Here is a 7,799-nt window from a genome sequence, read left to right as displayed (position 1 = left end):
GGAATTTATAGTAGAAATATTAACCTTTGGGTCATTAGTGGTGCAAGCTGTATTCAAAATGGGGGCCTTTGGAGGTGCAACAATAGGCGCCTGCTGATTATCCTTCCCAAATTGGAAGGCATTTAGGTTTTTCTTCCCAAAATCTAAATGGGAAAGTTTGGGTTTCCCCCGTCCCCCCAATGACTTCCTACAGCGTTTGCTTGGAGGGGGCCTATGTACCTCTACCACAACACTTTGTTTTTGCTTACACTTCTTATTTGTACTCAAAGCAGGAGTCTGCGTAACCAGATTAACAGAAGTGGGACAGACCGCGGGGAGAGTTGTGTCTATGATCATTGTGGACGCCATACCCGGGGTGCCTAGCGTGTCCCGAAGTAGAAGAGGGAAATCATCCAGGGTGGGGGGGTTTAAGTTATTTAAAAGCATACCTTCCTCTTGAGATGTAGGATATGGAATAATTTCTGTTAGGGATCGGCTCTTTATAGATTCAATTGAGCGCCGACGCTCCACCCTGCGTCTCTCTAAGGAGTTTTCTTTAGTCCCATCACCTTTGGCCGATTTGAAATAGGTGTCCAGCGTCCCTGTGTTACTACCTCCCTCCCTTAATGGGGTGTCGGATGATGCCGGCGAGGGCATCCCCTAGGGCAGAATACAATTGACAGGTAGAAGTTAGGGGGGTGGCCCTGCCCGGCCTCCTTCGGCCCCGGACGGCCACAGACGGTCCCGCGCTTGTCCCGGGCTTCTCCCGGCGCGCTCCCGCGCGCTGCGGGATTGCTGCTTCCTCTTTGTAGGTATACGGTATACGCCGAGGGGGCGGAGCCGGCAGGGAGAGGAGCCCAGCTGGAAACGGGCGCGCGGGGACTCCTGGTCCGTGGAGTCCTCCGCTCTACCCTCGCAGCCCTGCCGGTATTCTAGAGTGCAGTTAATGCCCCTTGGTGTCAGCAGCCGCTGCAAACCGTGAAGCGGGACCCGCGGAGCGGGTCCGGCGAGGAGTGGCGGTTCACAACAGGCAGCAGGCTGGGTCCGAGGTAAGAGTGGTAGATGCGGCGTTGAAGCAGGGAATCCGCCGAGGGTGTGCCTGACAGCCCCTTAAGACTTGTTATGCTGGGGGCGGAGCCGGCAGGGAGAGGAGCCCAGCTGGAAACGGGCGCGCGGGGACTCCTGGTCCGTGGAGTCCTCTGCTCTACCCTCGCAGCCCTGCCGGTATTCTAGAGTGCAGTTAATGCCCCTTGGTGTCAGCAGCCGCTGCAAACCGCGAAGCGGGACCCGCGGAGCGGGTCCGGCGAGGAGTGGCGGTTCACAACAGGCAGCAGGCTGGGTCCGAGATAAGAGTGGTAGATGCGGCGTTGAAGCAGGGAATCCGCCGAGGGTGTGCCTGACAGCCCCTTAAGACTTGTTATGCTGGGGGCGGAGCCAGCAGGGAGAGGAGCCCAGCTGGAAACGGGCGCGCGGGGACTCCTGGTCCGTGGAGTCCTCCGCTCTACCCTCGCAGCCCTGCCGGTATTCTAGAGTGCAGTTAATGCCCCTTGGTGTCAGCAACCGCTGCAAACCGCGAAGCGGGACCCGCGGAGCGGGTCCGGCGAGGAGTGGCGGTTCACAACAGGCAGCAGGCTGGGTCCGAGGTAAGAGTGGTAGATGCGGCGTTGAAGCAGGGAATCCGCCGAGGGTGTGCCTGACAGCCCCTTAAGACTTGTTATGCTGGGGGCGGAGCCGGCAGGGAGAGGAGCCCAGCTGGAAACGGGTGCGCGGGGACTCCTGGTCCGTGGAGTCCTCCGCTCTACCCTCGCAGCCCTGCCGGTATTCTAGAGTGCAGTTAATGCCCCTTGGTGTCAGCAGCCGCTGCAAACCGCGAAGCGGGACCCGCGGAGCGGGTCCGGCGAGGAGTGGCGGTTCACAACAGGCAGCAGGCTGGGTCCGAGGTAAGAGTGGTAGATGCGGCGTTGAAGCAGGGTATGAATTAGTTTATTACATTCTTTGTAAAGCGCTCTGATATCCTTCGGGATCAAGTTTGCGATACATAAAACTTTATAAATAAATAAATACATAATAAATGCTTGCAGGGCTATTCACGTGGGTGACACAGTCAGTGCTGCAGGTCCACTAGTAGCATTATAATTACAGGCTCCGGGCACACACAGCACACTTTACTAGGGCCTTACAAGCTAATCAAATATACTAATCATGGATAACCAATCACAATTTACACAGGGAGAACTTGCACTTTAGCACTGATCAGGTAAAGTGTCCAGAATTCCAAAACCAGCAAAAACTAAATGCTCCTCTTCAGAGCCACGGGTAAGGCAGACTATGCCGCACAAGGGTGTAGCTTTGAAAACTGTGTGACTACAAGCACTCCTTTATTCCCGTGTAGAGCTCATGGGCCCTAAATAGTGATGAATAATGTCTTAACTCAAAGAACACACCTTATAGGTTTCGTATTTGCATGAAAATGTATTTTATCAACGATATGAAAACTGGTCACCTTAATAATAATTAAGCAGACCAATCAGGTTCCGTTAGGAGTGATACATGGTATATTTTTCTCTGGTCCTGACGAAAAGCCTTAGGGGTTAGGCTTGAAACATGTTGACCAGGAGATAAACACCCGTCATAGTGTGAGTCTCCATTCATCCCTTTTTATTAGTGCCAGCTACAGGCCTTAATAAAATTTAGACTCCACTTGGCCAAGTACTTTTTAATAATACGCACTTGCTTGACCCTCCCACTCCCATCCCTCATAGTCAACACCCTACAAAGTACTCCCACGCCTCCGTCGGTCGTAGCACACCCTGTCCCACCGCGGAGCGGGAAGAACCTGATGATAAAGCATGCCACCATGAGTCACTTTGGTGGGTGAGGGTTATTTTAAGAAAACTCATTGTTTTCTCTAGATCATCATTTATACCATTGATAGGGCGGTCATTCTAATCACAATCGGACTTCTTTTGGTTATTAACACAAGACAGGAGGCTTAGTCCACATTGAACCTGACCCCCCTCCTTTGTTTGCGTTAAATAAATAAAGTAAGTCATATCTTTGCAGTTGGCATACAGCACCTTAATGCTGGTTCTTAACTCATTCATCCATACGCCACGGACCTGCAGGACACAACAGGGTCTCTGCAACACAAGCAACCCACTGAGCTATCCTTATAATATACAGATTGTAACCTGCCTATTATATGCTGTGTATTGCAAGCGGCACATTAACACTCTAAGCTGTTTTATGATGAGTCAAAGCAGTGACTAGATTGGACACCGATCCCTCCACAAGTGCATCAACCAGAAGAGTTATTTTTCTGCTATTATGCCATGGAACTCTGAGGGTACACAAAGATTTTTGCAGCAGGTGTCTTCACCCCACAAGATATCTCCATTCACACAGCACTGACTGTGAATAATTCACTCCTGAGTTGATCCCTGTCTAATCCAGGACTAAAATTGTGCATGGGTTTCAGCCCTTGGTGGTTGTAAAGTACTTCCTCGAAGTCTGTGCCGTTCTGCTATGCCATCTGGCTGTTGGCAGGCCAATGCCGAGCTATCTGCATGATGCTCTGGAGTGGTTTTGGTGGTGGTGGGGGGGGGGGGGCTGGCTGACAGTCACTGCTGCTACAGTTTTGTTATGCAGCTCCTTGAATACCTCCAGGCGGTCCCAGAGGAGCTATAATGCATGACTAAGTAATCACAAACATGTCAATAATGGTAAGTGGTAGGGTGTGTATTGTAATACTGAATCGCCTAAACAGGACGAAACCTGGAGTGACGCTGTATATAAAGGAGAAATCCCTGCCCCGGAAGTGACTTCACTGAGGGGTTTGTCCTTCTTCTCCATGTGTGACCGATCCCCCTCTCCCAGCCCGGCCATCCCAAGGGATAAATTGGATGGACGGGTGCGCAGTCTGTCTTTGGAATGCTGCACTAAGCTACTGCCTGCCCAAATTGTCACCCTATGTGCAGACACATGCTTCTATAGGTTCCCAGAGGAGCTAAAATGCGTGACCAGCGTATTATAGTGAGTAAATGTAGTGCAGTGTTGCGAAAACCGCACTAAAATGCTTTAGTCTAACCCATGATGATGCATTGTACTTGTAAGCGGAGCCTTGTGTGATTGTCAACTGACACAAATTATCAGGTGTTCATAAAGACAACTTCCCTGCCATCAAAGAACCACCATCAAGAAGGACAGGACTGGAAATCAAAATTAACCCTGCCGAATCATACATTTCACCAGACCTCATTCAGGCAGGAGATTCCCGATGTATTAAGAGAAAAAATGGCTTTAACTGTTTACTGCCTAAAATTGCCTTTGTGTCAATGAAGGTAAATTGGGAAAGAAAATTCCCTCAATCCCCCCTCCCCCCCCCCAAATCTACCACTTTCTTGTTCTAAAATGTTGGCTTGTGTTCAAATTAGTCAAACCAGCCCCATACTGAAGGAGACAATCACTACTAGAATGGGGCCATGGGGACACAGTTGAGCTATGGATGCCAATCTGGCTTTGAAAGCCAGCCTTCAGACCATCGAGAAAATTCTAGAGCGGCACAACGGCCAAGTCCGGCCCTTCCATCAAGCTGCCTTTTAATTTATTGAAAAACTCCTTGAAAAAACAAACGGCCTGTTAAGTACGTGGGCCATAAATAGAGTTGGCGCACATGACCGACCGTTGGGTGCGCTGTCCACGCTGCGCGACATGCGTGAGTGACCTCATGTGTACGTGAGAGTTGAAGGACAGGAAGGAGGGGGGCAGATTATTTTGTCTGCCAAGGGATCAGCCGAGGGTTATGGGGCGACGCTTCCTCACTAGAGAGTAAACACTGGGAGCAAAGAGTGACTTGGCAGGGGCGCCCGGCGGCCCGTTCCCCGCCTGGCGCAGCGCTCGTTTGTTTGTTGTCCGTTTGGGCCCGCGCGGGAGGCCTGTTGACAGAACTGAGGCTCTGTAAAGTTATTTGGAGCGCACGAAAACTATGTCCGACCCCCGTCCTCCGTCTCAACGCACTTGGGCATTGTTCTGTCGTGTGCTACACAGGGTGGCAGGCTGCAGAATCTGAAATATGTGCAGAACCGCGGCCTGCTCCTGGGCCGCGTCCACCAGCCTGCGGAGAGTTGGGCTGAACCCACAGAAGCTTTGGCAAAAGGCTTTCCTTTGTTTGTATCTTTTCCATTTACAATGCAATATTGCTTCTTAATAAACTTCCGAGTGCAATTGAATCTGGACTGGATCCTTTCAGAATCACGCTTATTCACAGTCACAATAAATCAGCAGGATCAAGACAAAATCGTGCTGCAGGCCTCAGCACTGCGACATGCGGCGGTCACACATGCACGGGTGCCCTCACATATCTTCAGACCACCAGTTGTCTCATGATGCTCATCAAGGATGTCATGACATTCGTGCATCCCCTGCTGGAAGCCCTGCTGTCTTTCCAGCCTCTTGCATGGCTTTAGAGTGATAGTACAGAACAGAATTCAAGTTTAGCTTTCTTGTTGGTAGCACAACCAAGCCTGACAGCTTTCCTCAGTTCAACATGAAGGTTAACCAGAATGACAGCTACAAGAGTGAATTGTAGTACAAGAAGGCTTGGCCACTTCCGCCCACCTCTACCCACCACTATCTAGCCAAACAATAGCGAAAATACAACCTGTTTGAAATTTTGTAAATTACTGGGTGAATATCTAGGAAAGTAAGGGTCAGCACTGTGAAACGCACACTCTTCTAAGCAGAGGGTGCTAAAGTTCGTCTACAATAGGCAAGTGAGTTGGCAAAGAGCAATGAGTCTGGCTGGTGTGATCGATTCAGATCATAAGCAGCTTTCTGTATGTGGCCTTGTGTCACGAAACTGGTGCTATGTAAAGCGCTCTGATACCCGATATCTACGGGTCTAGTTCACGCTATATCAAACTCAAAAAAAAAATGCTAAGAGTCAGTGCGATATACTCAGCACTGCTAATATTGTGATTTGGGGTCCTCAGGTTAACTGGCTGTCAGTTATTATTATGCAAATAAATAATGGTCGAGGGGCACGTGGCAATGGAGTCTCATCCAAAATGAGAGTTCCACAATTTGAAGGATTGTCCTCACACTCCATGGGTATCTTTCCGCCCTCACACTGCACTGGGTGTCATGTCACTTAATGAACCTCATTGGATGCTTTTTCACCTCACCTAGTTTCCATGTGCCTTCTCCTAATTCTGCTGGGTGATTGCTCGTGAACTAGACACCCTAGGTGCCTTGTTAACCACACCCATCCACAGGATGCCCTACTTGCATCTCGTTTTCCACTCAGTGGTTGCTGACACATACACTTGGGTGCCCTCCTGCTCTCACAAAGCCCCTGGGTACCATGCTTTCATCTCCTTCATACTCCCAGCTGCCTTATTAGAACCCATGATGTTGCTATTACCATCATCTACCCCGAGGATGATCTTTCACTCCATGATCGCACACCTTCTGGCTGCTCTGCTTTCTTCTAATGCTGCCCTGATTTTCCTGCTGCCTTCTTGTATTTCTGTGGCTACACTACTGCTGCTATCCATGGGTGCTTTGTATCACCTTGTGTGCTTGCTGGTCTATTATATGCTCTTGGGTGGTCATTTGCATTATTCTCTCTTCTTTTTCGCTGTTTCTCTTAGCCTGTTCTCTGCCCTTTGATGCAATGATGTCATTACACATACAGACGCCCTCCGTACATACGCTGCATGTCACGCTACACTCGTGGGCTTTTCCTGGTTGCCTTGATTCCAACATCGTCTCCTTCCTTGTGTCTTAGAAACCATGATGTGCTCCACATGTTTTATGAACTAGGATACACCTCTGCTGATATCAGTAAAGAAAATCAAACCTAGTATGTGATACACCGTCAAAGTAACTCTTATAGAATCAGACCTCACGGAACCAGGGTTAGGGCTAAACAGAGCAAGGTCAAACAACTCACTGAAGGTCACACTGAAGGCAATGTACTGATCCAGGGATTAGATCCGGTCTCGTATAGGCCTATGATTCACCAATGATCTTCCACAGATCGAAACACCACGCATAAACCGAGGAAGGTAAAATAAGTAGCTGAATATCACACTCTCAGCTGCAGAAATGACAGCCAGGCATAAAATGACCCACTGAGAATGACTCACTAAGTCAAGCTCAACACCCGGGATTAGACTGTGACTCAAAGGTTGATGGGATGCACTGAAGATGATGCAGTCTGAGATGGAATCCAAGTCTAGACCTTTATTTATTTTTTGGTGATTTCTTAGGGGCTGTGTGCAGCTGCTTGCAAACCATCTTCTAAAGAACAAGAGATGAGAGAGGGAGTGTGTGTGTGTGGGGGGGGGGATGAAGAGTGGGGTGGAAGAATGGAAGCAGGAACGATGAGGACCGAAGTGAAAAGTAAGAGCTTAGAACAGGCCCTTTTGAGACAAGACAACAAGCCTTTTTCATCTTTGCTCCCAGGATCTTGAACAGCATCTCTGTATCCACCAGGACCCCCACAATGCTGCTCCAATTTAGGAAAGAGTTGAAGAGACACCTCTTTAAACAACACTACATCACAATGCAATAACTTTCCACAAACCAGCTACATCTCCTATTACTCATTTATTTATTTATTTATTTTGTCATTTGTAAAGCGCTCTGCAACCCTACGGGCATCCTGGCGCTGGGTACATAGACTGAAAAGTACTGTGCAGCAGAAAGGGGACAAGGACTCGGGATCTAAAGGTTTAAGTTTTTCGGGAAGAGCCATGTTTTCACCTTTTTTCGAAAGGGCATTAGTTCACTTGTTTTTCTGATGTCAAAGGGTAGGC

This window comes from Lissotriton helveticus, chromosome 3_1 (assembly GCF_964261635.1).
Source record: "Lissotriton helveticus chromosome 3_1, aLisHel1.1, whole genome shotgun sequence".
Taxonomy (NCBI): Eukaryota; Metazoa; Chordata; class Amphibia; order Caudata; family Salamandridae; genus Lissotriton; species Lissotriton helveticus.
The sequence above is the reverse complement of the archived record's forward strand: the minus strand, read 5'-3'. Positions refer to the sequence as shown.